Source organism: Tenrec ecaudatus, chromosome 14, assembly GCF_050624435.1.
Source record: "Tenrec ecaudatus isolate mTenEca1 chromosome 14, mTenEca1.hap1, whole genome shotgun sequence".
NCBI classification, from domain to species: domain Eukaryota; kingdom Metazoa; phylum Chordata; class Mammalia; order Afrosoricida; family Tenrecidae; genus Tenrec; species Tenrec ecaudatus.
Genome location: NC_134543.1, coordinates 122337035 through 122351933, shown reverse-complemented (window position 1 = coordinate 122351933; position 14899 = coordinate 122337035).

Sequence of the window (14899 nt, the reverse complement as noted above, 5' to 3'; positions counted from 1 at the left end):
GCAACACTTCCATGGAAGTAGAAAGCCTCAGTTTTCTTGCACGGGGCAGCTGGTGGGTTTGAACTGCTCACCTATAGGTAGTAGTCCAATGAGTAACCACTATGGCTCCTTTTATTTCTTTCCTGGCTGAATCCCAAGGCTCTAGGTTATCTATCTATCATCTATCTATCTATCATCTATTTAGATGGATGGATTGTGCCAAAGGTCCCATCTCTATCTAGAAAGATTATAATAAGAAAACAGGTATAAAAAAAAACAAACCAAAATGGTCAAACCAAGCTATATATAACAAAAGCAGGTACCAAGCCAGGAGAAGAAAAGAAAGGTATGCTAAACAAGTCTTGGTTAAGAAAATTCTAGTGCATGAATGTACAATGTAGCTCACAGCTTCCTACCAGTCAGAGGAAAGCCCAAAAACCACAGCTCACCGCCACAGAGTAGATGTCAACCCACAGTGACTCCACTGGGCCCGCAGAACCGTCCCTGTGAACTTCCAGGACTGTAGCTGTTAATGGGACTAGAAAGCCCCATCTGTCTCCCGAGGAAGGGCTGGTGGTTTCAGATTGCTGACCTTGGGCATCACAGCCAATGAGTCCCCACCAGGACTCCACGTCAGAGGAGAAAGGGAAGCACTGGATCACGTAGCAGGGGCTGTGTCAACTCAGGAGGGGGCAATGCCTGGCCAGGCCTTACCGCTGATAGACTTTTGTATCAGCGCCTTAAGAAGGTAAACAAAGAAATTGTTTCACAGTAGTTTACATAATCAATGCAATGGCACTCCCTTCCCAGCTATTATTTATATTAGCTTAGTCTTCACGTTAAAGCATCAACAGCTCCTCCCTCGTGGTGCAATTGCAATATGGAAAATCACTCGGCGGTGGCTGGTGTGGGTCCAGGCCTGGCCATGCCTCGTCTCTGGGGTGACCATGCATTCACCCACTGGCCCCGGGCTTCCCCTCTGTTAACGGAGGCGCTCCCTGCAGACCTCGGATCAGACGGATGTCCTTTCTATACACGCAGGCACATGGCTCTGTCTCCCCTGGCCAGAGGACAGCCAGGCGACATAAGTCAAAAGAGCACCCTCAGCAGACTACGGTTACCTGGAAGGGAAGGGATAGCGAAGCCATGTTGCTCAGAACACTAGCCCTGGGACTAGTTCTTTCAGTGCGGGGAGGAGGGATGCTTGCATCTCCGGTGGCGCAGTGGTTATGCCCTCAGCTGCAAACTCAGCGTTTGGGGTTTGAAGCCACCGGGTGCTTTGAGGGAGAAAGACGTGGTGCCCTTCTTCCACAAAGACGTCAGGCTGTAATTGTTCGACGTGTCTTGCAGGACTGTTGTAAGTTAGAATTGGAATCAACCTGGGCGTTTGTTTGTTCGTTCGTTCGTTTTGGTTTTTCTTACCCACATGCCGTGAGTTACATGTCTTTCCCCTCGCAGCAGGAAGCCAAATCCCCACTTCTGGTCCTTTCTCTGCAGTCTAGACTCTCCTAAGCCCTGCAGTGAGGACCAGGCAATCTTTCGCTCTCTCCTGACTCTAGTACCTCTTGGCTCAAGTGCAGATGCTCTGAGATTGCTCACTTGCTGTTCCACAGGTTGGTAATTCCCAAGCATACCTTAGCTCAACAGGTGTGATGGGCAGCCAGGTTCAACTCAGGGCCCTTTGCTCCAGGACACCCCAGACAGGCCCAGAAACAAGAAAGACCTGAACAACTACATCCTCTCTCCTGCCCAAGGAAGCGGGGGAGAGAGAGCGAGATTCCAAGTTTCTCTACATTTCCTATTGTTTTGTTTGTTTTTTTTCCCTGGAAATTGGAAATGTTAGCATAAAGTTTCTGACATAACAGCTTTTTCTTGTAAGGCCACAGATACTCATGTCATTAATACCAGGGTAACCATTTGCTGCTAATCACACGCCGCCAGAGTGCTCAGTTTCTACATGGCAATTCCAATTGTAATTACTATGAAATTTCATAACTACACATTACCTTATCACGTGAGCGGTATAAATAACCACATACCTGCTCTATGATAGCAAATTTGAATGGCATCGCTAGTTAATAGGTGGCAAGTGGAAATTCACCACTGGGCTACCGAATCCATAACTTTCTCCAATGCAGTTCTACCCTGACCCACATAGTCCCTGTGAGCTGGAATTGAGGCGACGGCCACTGGCTGTCCTTATTGGTTGGTTTTGTTGCCAGAAGGGGAGGAGATGGGTGGGTTGCTCTGTTGGGTTCAATCAAAGCTTCATGAAAAGCACGGGCATTACTGTGTGGCTCTGGAAAGTGAGGGTCTGTTGGGTGGGCAGCCAGCGTCCATGAAAAGGAAAGCAGATGGATTGTGATCAGAGTTGTGTGAGCCCTCAATAAAAATGGTTAAAAATAAAATAAAATGGAAGTAGAACTTGGAGGTGGCAAACAATGAGTCGTCCCTGAGCCCATGACTGGTTGGGTGATCCGAGGACATCACCGAAGCTTGCTGAGCCCCCCTTTCTCCTCTGTAAAATGGGAGTGATGCCGAGTGGAGGTGGTCAGCAAGGTGGGCTATGAGCACTCCAGCTAGCACTGGGTGCCCGAGCCCAGGAGCAAAGTCAACTTCACAGGGAAAACAAGTGCTGAGGTCCGGGGGCTGGGTCTGGTTCAGCTAGGTGTGAAATGCTGTCAGAGGTGAGACACCGTCACACTTTGTCACCTGAGGGTGGCCCATTGAACGTGGGTCATTTTCTGATGGGAGATTATAACTCCGTTTCCATCAGGAAAGGATGACAGCCAGAGAAACTCAACTCATGGGAGATGATGTTCCCAGGGCTTGTCCGTAGCTGGTAAATTAATCAGCTAAGAGGTAACTGACCAGTAAAAACTCTCCATTGTCCAACACGAGGGCCCGGACTCACCTCATGGTTGTCTCACTACAGGCAGGACAGCCATGGGGGAGAAAGAAAGTGGGACAGCACCCTGCAGGTGCAGAAGAGTGTCTGGACTGGATTCGGAGAACTTGCAAATACAGCCAGAGTCAGAAAGAACACTTTCCTTAGGGCAGAAAACAAAATGTGGAGACTGGGCTTGGTTTGGGACGTGCTTGAGGGCGGCTGCACCCGGGCAGAAAGAAAACGACTTTCAGGGGATGCTAGATTTATGTTCCCGAAGTGCTACTGAACTTGTCTCCATAGTAACAAACAAAGCCATCACATACAATGACTTCGTAGTGTGGAAGCAATAATTATATTAACCAGATTGGGATTGGGGGAGGCGGTGGGGGGAGGTGGGAATCTGATCCATGTGGAAGACACCCGTAAATTGGATTGAAAATGTATGACATTTTCTGAAATTGCATCTATTTGGGAGAAGGAGCAGGCAGGGGCAGGCACCCAGAACTGAGGCCGGCCGATGAAGTTGGCAGCAGCTCCCACCAGGTGGCAGTATGCAGAAGTTGTTGGTGGCTTTTATGTTACAGGAGTCTAATACTTGTTCAAGGCTTGCTTGTATGAAAGCAGCACATCCCCCCACCCCTCCCACCTCCCACCTCATCGCCCGATCCGATGGGGAATTTCCCTGTCAACACTACCGACGTGGAGCTGGCCCAAATTAGACTTTATTCAGGAGGACGTCAGTTGAGTCATATGCAAGTTGCAATAAGCTAGGTGCTAAGTGAGACATCCGCAGGATCTGATTAGGCCTTGAGTGTCTGATATAGATCAGGGCCCACCATGCCGTCAACTCCTGGGTTTCTACCCAGATCGCCCCCTCCAAACACAGGCTTCTCATCAGCGTCAGCGTCAGATGGAAGGAAGGTGCGCCTGTCTGCGTGGCATGCGGCCTGGGGGCTGTGAGACGGAGGCGCTGCCGAGCAGTCTCTACTGACCATCAAAGTCTCCTTGCCAGCAGGGAGGGGTCATTCTGCAAGTTAAACGCAACACTTTTGTGTTTAAGAGTCTCCATGACTTAAGGTTCTTTTCACACACATAAGGCCCCCGTAGGACAGACTACAAACTATCCCTTTGAGTTTCAGAGATTTAAATATTTACAGAGCAGAACGCCTGGCCTTTCTCCCACAGAATGGCCGGGGGTTTGAACTGCTGGCCAACAGTTAACGTATTATGCCCCTCGGCACCTACTAGGTCACAGTGGGTTGGCCTTGGTTTCGCTGGATTATGGTAGGGAACCTATGTGGTGGAGTACGGGAGCAAGAAGAGGCTTTCTGTTCCTAGAGAGATGGACCGGCGAGGAATCCCTAGGGAACAGTTCTAGGGGGCCGGGGACAGGGGGAACATTGGATCGCTATGAGTTGGGACCCACTCAGCGCCGGTGAATGAGATGAATTGTGAGGCAGATTGTGTGCCAGAGGAACTTGGGGAGAACAAATGGCTTTGAACACATCGCAGACCAACATCCGTCCATGAAGGCAAGGGAAGATGCAGATGGCATTTCCATACGGTGCTCTAGTGTGTTCAGTAAATGATTACAAGTTTGACATGTGTTTTTGAGCAGATCTTAAGGTAAAGTTATCCAAAAGGTGAGTGTCAGAGGTTTGGACAGGGGTGCAATGTCCAGGCTTGCGCAGGGTGCTACAGTCAGGCCTCTGTGGCCTAAAGCCTTTGAAAATTGCTGATGCCTGGGGCCTACCCCTACCCCCACTTCCACCATCTCTAACTGCCTGCACTGTGGCTCAGCTATGGGGCCGGTTATACATTCTCCAGGCGTGCCAAATGGTGTTTGTGACAGTCGACTGGGAAAGAAACTATTTATTAAGTTAGAGCTAATGTAAATGATCCAAAGTTGGCATATTTAGAGGGAAAAGAGGTGCTGGGGATTGACTTTCTCATATTTATCAGATTGGCTGTTTGCGAAGTGTACAGTTCTCCAATTCTGTCCATGATTTGCCGTGTTTAAGAGAGTCGCCAGTGTTTTTAATTGATGTGAACTAGTCCACTGTGTGAATGTACCCGAATCTCTTTATCCATTCCTCTAGAATCAGAGCTTTTAAAAAATGGTTTCCATGTTTTTGCTCTTAAAGAAATGCTGCAATAAGAAAAAATCCCTGCCTTCTCTTTATCCTAATGGGTAGGTAGGTCTCGGTTTTAGTACTCTAGCTAGAAAACACCAGCGGAGAAACCCAGAAGGTGTCTCCTTGGCTGTTTCTGGAAGTCCACAAATTTGCAAGATAGTGCCAAGGACCTTGCCACGTTTGCACTGGATTGTAAGTGTCCGAGGCCTTCTGTGAAATCCCTGGCCAGTCAGAGCTGGAGGGCAAGGCAGGGAATCTGAGTATCTAATCATGTAACCCCCATCAGTCACACGGCACACACACGGGCCGCCCTGGGGAGCTGGCTCTCCTGAGCAGCACTGTCGCTCCTTCCCTTCCACCTCCTCCCACCCCTTCACTGTCCCCCCCCCCCCCCCGCAGGCCATGTCAACCTCTCTCCTTCCACTAGGCTTTAGATGTGCCACACCTGGAGAGACGTGCTAACCACCCCAACTCCAGGGCCATTTAACGGGTGCTTGCTTTAGCCTCCATGATGGAAGGCCGTGAGCAAGTGGGAGACCCTCACCAAGAGGGATTGACAGAGTACATGCAGCAGCCGTGGGCTCAGATGTAGCCATGCTGTGAGGTCTGGCCCGTGTCCTGTTCTGCTGTGAGTGGGGTCGCGACGAGTTAGAACGTACTCGACAGCAGCTAGCAGCGATGTGGAGGCCTCGGGAGGGGACAACGGATAGACTGCTTTCTCCCATTTAATTCCCAAGGCAAATTGGGTGACAGGCATTTTTCTCTCACTTTATAGAGCAAGGAGCGGAGGCTTGCAGAAGTTAAATATTACTGCTTCCTTTGCTGCCCCTTCTAACTAAAGACTCCTTAAGTTGCTGTCCAATTGGGAGCCACGTGAAGGGGCTCAAGTGTCACAGTGCATCAAGTGTTAGACTATGAACTGCAGGGTCAATGGTTCAAACCCACCTGTGCACCCACTCACCTCTCTGTGGGGGAAAGATGAGGCTGTCTATTCCCTAGAAAGGTGCAGTCTTGGAAGCCCGAGGGACCAGCCCTACTGTGCCCTATGGGGTCGGTCATTCAGAGTGGGAAACGACTACTGAAACTTAGCTCGAAACTAATTCAAAGTTCAATTTCCCAATGACACAAATTGCAGTGTAAGTGCTCCCTAGACCAGCATGCTCAGAGACTGCGCCAACCTGGAGTGTTTTCATCCATATTGAAGGTTCTCCAATGCTGTGGAAAGAACTGGTCAGACTGCTCATCTATAGATAAGGAAATGAAGTCCAGGGAGGAGAAGTGATTTGCCAACCAACCAACCCCACCTTACTCTAAGGCCCTGCCCCTAAGCATGGCGGCCGAGGGAGTAGAACCTGGGCCTTAGGACTCTCTCCTGAGCTTCCTCATACTTCACTTTACCTGCCGCTCAACAGCACCTGCTCAGGCAGAGTGAAAGCAGGACGCATGCTCACCAGCGAGGCTCCGGGTTGGCCCTGCTGAGCAGCCAGGCTGGCCACCGAGAGGAGACTGAGACTTTGGATGCTGCTGCCTCTCGAAGGGCCCTCCTCAACCCCCAAGTTTATTTCAGATTAAGCGTGACTTGCCAGGGTTTGTTGAGTCTCGGGAAAACACCTTTCTCGCCCACTTGCCCCAACCAATTAAGTCACTGCACACTCCCAAGGTGGCCCGTGTGTGCTCCTTTGGGTGGAGTCTGGACTGTTCATAGACCATTATGGGCCAGGAAATCTCAATGCTTATGATCCGAATGCAGTTCAAACAGCTGGTACTGGTACCCCTTGTCGCCTGCTCTGGGCCGGACGGGCGGAGGGAGGAATGTGGGTTGACTCTGCCCTGGGATTGCTGGTAGCTGCACTCCAGTTGGCTCTGAGTCATGGCACCCTTAAGTACAACCGCATGAAACTTTGCCTGGTCCTACATTAGCCACCTGCACCAACGTTGGTATGGTGGAGCCTGTTGTTGTGGCTAGTCAGCCAGGCGAGCTCCCTGAAGCTGCCCCTCATGTCTCTGGACCCTCTGCTCTGCCTGAGGATGTCTATGAGATAGATGCCGGATAGACGGTGGGCTGAAAAACCCCTTCCTCTTTAGAGTTAGATAGATGTATGCTCAACTTCTGGCCTGGCCACTTCCTAGCGGGGCAGCACTGAATCTGATGGCAGTCCTGCTGAGTCTCCTCTCGTGTGTGAAGTCCAGACCACCATGGTGTTGCCGTAATGTTTCCATAATATGGACAGCACGGACAGAGGAGAGAATGTCGCCCAACATGTGGCTCAGCTTTGTTTCTCGAGCCCTTCACGCGGGCTTCTGGCTGCATGTCCCACCAGCCTCTGGAATCCCCTCCCACTTTCTGGGGCCACTCAGCACGGGGTCATCGCCTGCATAGGCTGGGGTGTGACTGTGTGTTGTTCTTTATTTGCTACACGGCAGAACTCCCAGACTGATTCCCACCGAGTTACCTCTCGTTTATTAATTACGCGCATGCCTACTTTCTACACGAGTAAGATATTCAAAGGAAACCTAACTTCAAGTCACTTGTGTTTTTAGAGCGTAAGAAAAAAATGTTCATTTTATGAGAGAAGAAGCCTGTCGGACTAGGAACTATTCATTCACCACACATTTGACTTTGTGCTTTCGGTGCACCGGGTATTGTGCTGAGTGTTGGGTATACAACTGTGAACAAGAATGAGCGAGTTAACGAGGAAGACAAGTCCATAAACCGCAGATCAAAAGCATGCTTTGAATGGCTTGTCTTGAATATAAATCTAGCTATAAATGCATAGAGGGAGGTGTGATTCCCTTTTTTTCCTCCCAAAGCTTGGCTGTGCTCAAAAATTAAAAAAAAAAATCACTGCCATTGAGCCCGCTTCCACCCTTGGCTGTAGAATCCCTAAATGTGTTCTCTTTAACTAGGAGCCTAGATCCCTCACTTCCCAGCCCATGTTCTCCCTGGACAAGCCCTTTGGGGAAACCCCTTTCCCAATGCCCACAGCCCTTTCTCACACACTACAGCATTGCCGTGTGTATTAGGCACTTCTTGAGTCTCAAACAACTGCTTCATTCAACAAACTAGCCCACATCATTCCCTGGCCATGCACAGACTGGCAACTTAGCACCGCTGCCTGAAGAGGGTGCCCCCTCCCACCCCTCCGGCACCCCTCCTGGGTCCCACAGCTCTTCCCCAGCCAATTGAGTGTAGATCATCTTCTGAGCAACTTTACATACTAAACATGGAGTTAACCACAGGACGGACAAGACCTGGTCCCTTCCCTACAAAGCTCGCAGTCTCCAAAGGAGACACACACTAAGTAACACAAGCTAAGACACACACAGAAGTTTCCTGGGAAAAGGTCACTTTAAAGGGATGGTCAATGGTTTGAGTTCGGGGAGAGGGAAGCTAGACGGGCAGGCATGAGGAGGGAGGGTGATTCTCAAAAGAAGGACCTGCTAGGTCAAGGGATAGTTCGATCCCTTTTTTCCAGACTCTCTTGAACAGACTAGCTCCATAGCTACAGAGTCTTGCTGGTACCATGGGTTACACTGGGCAGCTAACCTCAAAGTCAGCAGCTCAAAATCATCCCTGTTCCAAGAGAGGACGTTGAGGCTCTCTACTCCTGAGAAGGTGGGCAGGCTTGGACAGAGACAGCGAGCGTCTCCTCTGCTCTGCCAGGTTGACAGCGGTCGGCATCAACAAGACTTTCCAAAGAAGGGTAGGAGGGGTGGGGGTTGGTGGGGAGCTGATCCCATGCTTGCCCTCTTGGAGTTGGATGCTGGAAGCTCGGCCACGAAATCTCGGAGACATTGCAAGTTGTGAGTGTCGAGGCTGTGGAAGTGGTCAAGACCGAGGAGCCCATCCTGGTGGCTGGGCTCTGAATCCCCACACACGGTTTGCTCAGAATCTGGGCAGAGCAGGCTGGCTGCTCGGTTCCAATGTTACTGTGGAATCTGAGCTAGGCAGACATCCCCACACAGGTCACCAAGTATTGAATCGGGCCAGAGGCAGTATTCCCTTTTTAAAGGACTCCTTCTTCAAATGGAACCTATTCCTGACACTGGATTGTATGTGGTGACGTCAATGTCATCGAGTTGTGTATTGATCAGGGGTGGGCGTGAGGGAGGTGAGATATACCTAAGCAAAGCTGATCCAGAGTGATGATGGACCCTGTTACGGGAGCTGCAGACTGTTTTCTTAATGCCTGGGGGGGTGACAGGTAGGTACTACTCTCAGAAAAGGTAGGCAGGCAGACTGACTTCAGGATTCCTAATGCATTTGTTCAACCTTTTCCCACCTCTGTACTCTCTCGTGCATCAGTTATTTGCCAGCATCATCCCCTCTCCCTCTAGCCTTTACTACTGTGAAGAGCTTCTTAGTATTTTATGTATTCATTGGTGCTTATGAGTCTATTACCTAGTATTGATTCTGTAATATAATTTAACTCTAAACCTGCCTTTCATTGTAGAATGATTTTAAAAATCACCACTCGGGGGTATAAACCTTAGTAGAAGAAATGGGAGCAGAGGATGGTTCTCTTACGTAGTTATCTTAGCAACCATGGCATCAGGGTGACTCTATTTTGTCTGCAAATGAAATCAAGAGACTGAATAAGACAGAAGATTGGGCTACTGCAGTAGCCTCGACCTGAGCCATGTCCGTGGCCCCAGGAGCGTGGACGTGCAGCAGGAATGGCCCAGCTGCTTCATCTGCCCATCAGCGAAGCAGGCACAGCCAGCTGTTTCCATTGCAGCGAGTTTGCTATAGTCATGAGGCCAGCCGGAGACTTGTAAAAATGATTTATGCCCACGGTGAGGAGCCTGGACTCCTAAATATTGACATGACTGACAGTGTGTGGATGAATTTAATCGCTCCTCTTCCTCGCTTATCAACAGTCTCACTCTCCGACATTGTATGTGTCTGAAGATAGTAATAAAAAGAACACACCACAGTCTGACTACTTTGCACACAAAGGGCAGCAGGGAGCACAAAGGCGGGAGGTCAGAGCAACACTGATTGGGATGGTTAAAGTTACGGGTCAATGTGACTGGGCCAGGCGTCTCGGCGTTTGGGTCGCTGACGTCATGGTCTCCTCGGTCCATTTTGCAAGGGTGTCATTTGGAACTTGTGTGGACGCGATCATTGTCCATTTTGTGATCTAGCTTGGTAATCCATCATTATTGCTTAATGCAGCCTGGTTTGGGGGGATGTCACCAGGTCAGTCAGTGAGGAGTGAGGGTCATCCTCATTACAGCATCCTCCTTTTAGCTTTCATAGCATTGTGCCTGTACCATTCAGAAGCAAGGCGATTCTGTGGTGGGAGAACTGGGTATGGCTCAAGCCAATCCAGGTGTGCTCTTCCCTGATGGTCTCTGGCTGAAGGGATGCAGATGAGCTGCTCCAGCCCTCTGAGTCTCAGTCCTCTCGTCGCCAATGTGAGACGACAACCTTCAACTTCAGAGGGCTGATTTGAGGATGGTGGTATTCTCCTGTTTACAGAGAATGCAGGGGGATCATTGAGGTTCGTCATTGATACTGAGCATGTAAAGTTTTTTACAAGTGAAAAGACCCTACAAATGAATGCTATCATTTATCGGTAAGAATTTTCTGAAAATGATCTGGCAAGTTGTTATTACCCATCTACCTGATGACAAAGGAGGGTACCAGTTAGCTAAGTGATTGGCCAAGGATTAATAGTCATGTCGACAGATTAAAGCATGGGGCTTTTTGGAAGCCAGCGTTTTTAAGAATCAAGCCTAGTTTCCAGGGTAGCTTGGGCACTCCAGACAGGGAACGTCAACATTGACATTTCAAAAAAATTTCCAATTAGTCTCAAGAATTCAAATCTTTCACTCTGTTCAATACAACCTGGAGTGTAATCATTTGTTGGTGATAACCAGGCGCTTGTTTACCCTCACCGATCTGACTCGGAACCTGGCGTCCCAAGGGCAACAGCGACGCTTGCTTTTATTGGCGTGTTGGTGGAATGGCTCAGCACAGCTAGAAAACAATTTTATTTCCCCCCTTTGCAACTCAGTGATGAGGCTGAAGGGTACATATAGATTTTTTCAGCTGGAAACAGAGAGCTTTCAGACTTACTTTATGGCCAGATTTCTGCATCACCTTCATGGTCAAGGGTGAGCTTGCTTTTAACAGGCAGAGATGCAAGGATGGAAACAAAGAAGAATGAATAATAATACATTCAGGATTGCTTTGTGAAAAGACAGAGGCGTTGTAAATTGTGGCCTCTCCCTCCTGTCCATCAGAGAGACCTCTCTTTTAGCCAGAGGATGTAAGCATCAACAACAAAGCCTCCCGATGGCAAGAAATCTGGATTTGGAGCCAGAAGCCGGGACTGGAGTTCTGTCCTCAACTCTGGTGGATGTTGAATGAGTACCCTGTTTAAAATCTCCTGCCTCCTATCCCTCCATTTCTTTACCTTTACAATTAGGAACGTGGATTGGCTACTTCATGCACCCCCTCCTTTATACATATTCTGTGCATCTGTTTTCTGTAGATTTTCTCAGAGTGCGGGAGGGTTAAATATTTCAATACAGGCTACGGGCTGGAGAAGATTAAAAAGTGGGAAGAAGTTTGGGCCCTAGGCGTGCTGCTAACTTTTGATTTTTGCTGTCGATGAGCATTGCAGATGACAATCCTTTTATGTTCCCATCAAAACCCCAAATCTTCCCTGAATTCCCAGAACAGCTCATCTTAGGAATCTGTGACAAGATCCAACATCCCACTTGGAAACCAAAACAGATTGGGCAGTTGAAGCCCGCCCAAGCCTGGCCATCTGAGTATTTGGGATGGAGGAGGCCAGCTCAGGTACCACACGGAGAAAGGTGTCCATGGCTTCCATGGCTACTCGGGACATGTTCCAACCTGCCCTGAGGTGGTGGTGTGGGCAACTGCCCACCCCCCACCTCCTGCTCCCAGAGATGATGGCAAGGGGCTGCATCCATTGAGTGAAAAGCAGAGGTGCACTTGGTAGGCTACATGTAATGATAGAACCACTCCTTCTACATGCCCCCCCCCCCAGTCAGGTGGACTTGCAGGGGTGACTTTAGACAGCTCTGGGCTCTTCATTTTCACTAGCCTTTGAACTCTCTGCAGAAAAGAAAACCAGGTAATCCCCAGCCTCTGTACACCAAGCAGCAAACAGGATTTAACGGCTCCCGTGTTGTGGTACCTGGCACAATATCCAGTTGGCAGGACTGTGCTCCACATAGGGGCAATAAGCTCAATATTCGGCTTGCAACACGGGGGTCGTGGAGAGGGGAGGGGTGGCTGTAGGAAAAATGGCAGAGAGACCACGGTCGAAATGAAGACTGGATCCAAAGTATTATTGTTGGAATCTCAAGGGAAAAATGACTCCCGAACAGAGAGGATTTTCAATACAGTTTTCAAAAAGGAACGGCTCTTCTGGCTTTTCGAATTATTGTGCTCCCCAAAGCTGATTTTCAGATGCACTGATCCTGCTGCCTACCCCGGTACTCATTTTCTACAGATTTTAAAATTTTGTATTATCCTCTCTCTCCAGAGGTCCCTTCCATTTCTAAGACATTAGTGCTATGGAAGGGGAGAAGGAGTGTAGGACATTTTCTAGAAAAAGGAGCCTCAGATACTTGCATTGCATTTTGATTAGTATTTTTGCTTCTCTCGGTTCATTCTGAATCAAGGGAAACCATTTCGATGGAAATAAAGGCATGCCAGGAAGCTCTGAACCCCCAAAGCTCCAACACTTTCAGCTTGAGCATGGAGTGGAGGATTCCCTTGCCACCGAGATGGCTCAGTTATAAACTCACCGGACAAAGAGACCCCGTGCCCGGGGTAAACGGGGCAAGAAAGCAACCCAGGAGGCCGGAATGCGAGTGACCTGTGTGATTTGGGTTGGAGGTAGGAGATGTGAGCGGTCAGGTACCAGAACTGCTCAGGTGGACGCCAGAAGCAGACTTGCCTTCTCTGGATGGAAGGCTGTCAATGGAATCATGTAGAGGAAGCACACCTCAGTGTCAGATTTGCCCCTGGGATCAAGGTTGCTGACAATAGAGGCTGCAATGTGAGTTCTAACTGGAGGTACAAACCTCAGTGACTTTCCTTAGACTCTTAAGAAACTGGGCAACTTTGTCAAATTGCACATGGGCCCGAGATGGACTGCAGTGTCTGCTATTAGTCCCTTTTGTCAAGCGGCTAATTACTCCTGGAAGAATGATTAATTTGGGCATCCCGAACCCATCACTCCTCCTCCTACCAGGTGATGGCTACGTGGCAACCATGCGATGGTGTGGTTCTGGGGAGCAGAGACATCACAGGTCAAATGTTGAGAAATGGGTGCTATGCTAGTTCTCCATGTAGCTTCTCTTCTAAGCCAAAGAGCTCCTAGTTTCAAAGCCAAAAATGTCGGAGCTGAAAAGACCTTAATCCAACTCATTGTTGCATGGCTGAGGACGCTGAAACCAGAGAGGCCCAAGGTCGCCAAGCTCATCGTCCCTGACCTTGGCTCTCCATGCCTCTTCTGTTGCTCTTCCCACCGATCCTGGAGGATGACACATGGCAGATGGGGTGGTTGCCATGACATAACATACATCACAGAAAGAGACTACTCGCTCCCTCTATTGTCTTGACCCCATGTCCTGCCTCCACATTCCTTCTTCCCATCCCTCCCAGGCTGCGTCGTCCTGAGCAAGTTGCTTGACGCCTTGGTATCTCATTTACCTTCCATGGAAAATGGAGATGACATAGATCATGAAGACGATGGTGGTGGTGTTCTTGGTCTTGTGAGGTGCCATCGAGCCAGTTCCCGCTAATAGGGACCCTTTGTGCAACAGAACAAAATGCTGCTCGGTCCTACGCCGCCCTCACGTTGGCTCTTGTGTCTGAGACCTTGGTTGTGGCACCCCCGGTGTCAATTCATCTTGTTGAGGGTCTTCATCTTTTTTGTTAACCCGCTACCTTATTACACATGATGGTATTAGTGGCGAAGAAACACATTAATGGTGAGGCTAATGATGATAGTGGGGAGGAGGAGGAGGAAGAGGAAGAGGGTCCCGCCTCCTTCTCAAAATAAGGCAGTGGTCCAGCATGAACTTTAGAGTTCTAAAAGTTCCTGATTGCTGAAGCACTTGCTTTCTCTGAACCGTAGTTTCCTTGATTTTAAAACAGGGACAATCATGCCTAACACACACACACAGTGGTGATAAGAACCAACTGGTTATCCTCATCTGTACGGCCAGCAGTGTGTGCTTGATAAATAACCACTGCCATAACATTCATGATCAGTAACTGTGGACTATGTGTAAACATATGTAAATGTATGTAAAGGACCTTAGAAAATCCTGCTTTATGAATATTAGTTATTTTGACCCAAATTGGCCCGAGCATCGATCCCAAGCCATTGTCTATATCTTGTGGATGGATCAGCCAGAGCGATGAACTTGATTTACTTGCGACAAAGCTGAACTAACTTACTGACCCGAGAGACAGTCTGGTTATTGCGGACAGGGCCAAGGAGACCACTGAATGCACAAAGTGGCCGAAGGGAAACTACCAGCTTTGCACCGTGGTTGGGGCCGCCTCCCTGCCACCTTGATTTCCTGTGTACAGGAGATGGGTGAAAAGGGTTGATGTGGGCCGACCTGCATTCACCCCCCATTTGGAGACAACCGAAACAAAGGGTGTTTTAATGGCGCAAGTGGAGGTTGTGTTAATTACATTTCAATACAAGGGTGGTGATAACTCACCAGCTCGGCCCCTGGTAGTTAATTGTGTTACTTCCAGGGGAAAATTCTGCTGGGGTCTATGAGTAACTGCGGGGCAATTAGGCGGCAAGAAGGTTTGTGTCGGTACAGTTGCTATTGATTAGTATTTACTTTAGAAAGAGTAAAAGCTAGTCCCTCACGCTGCAGC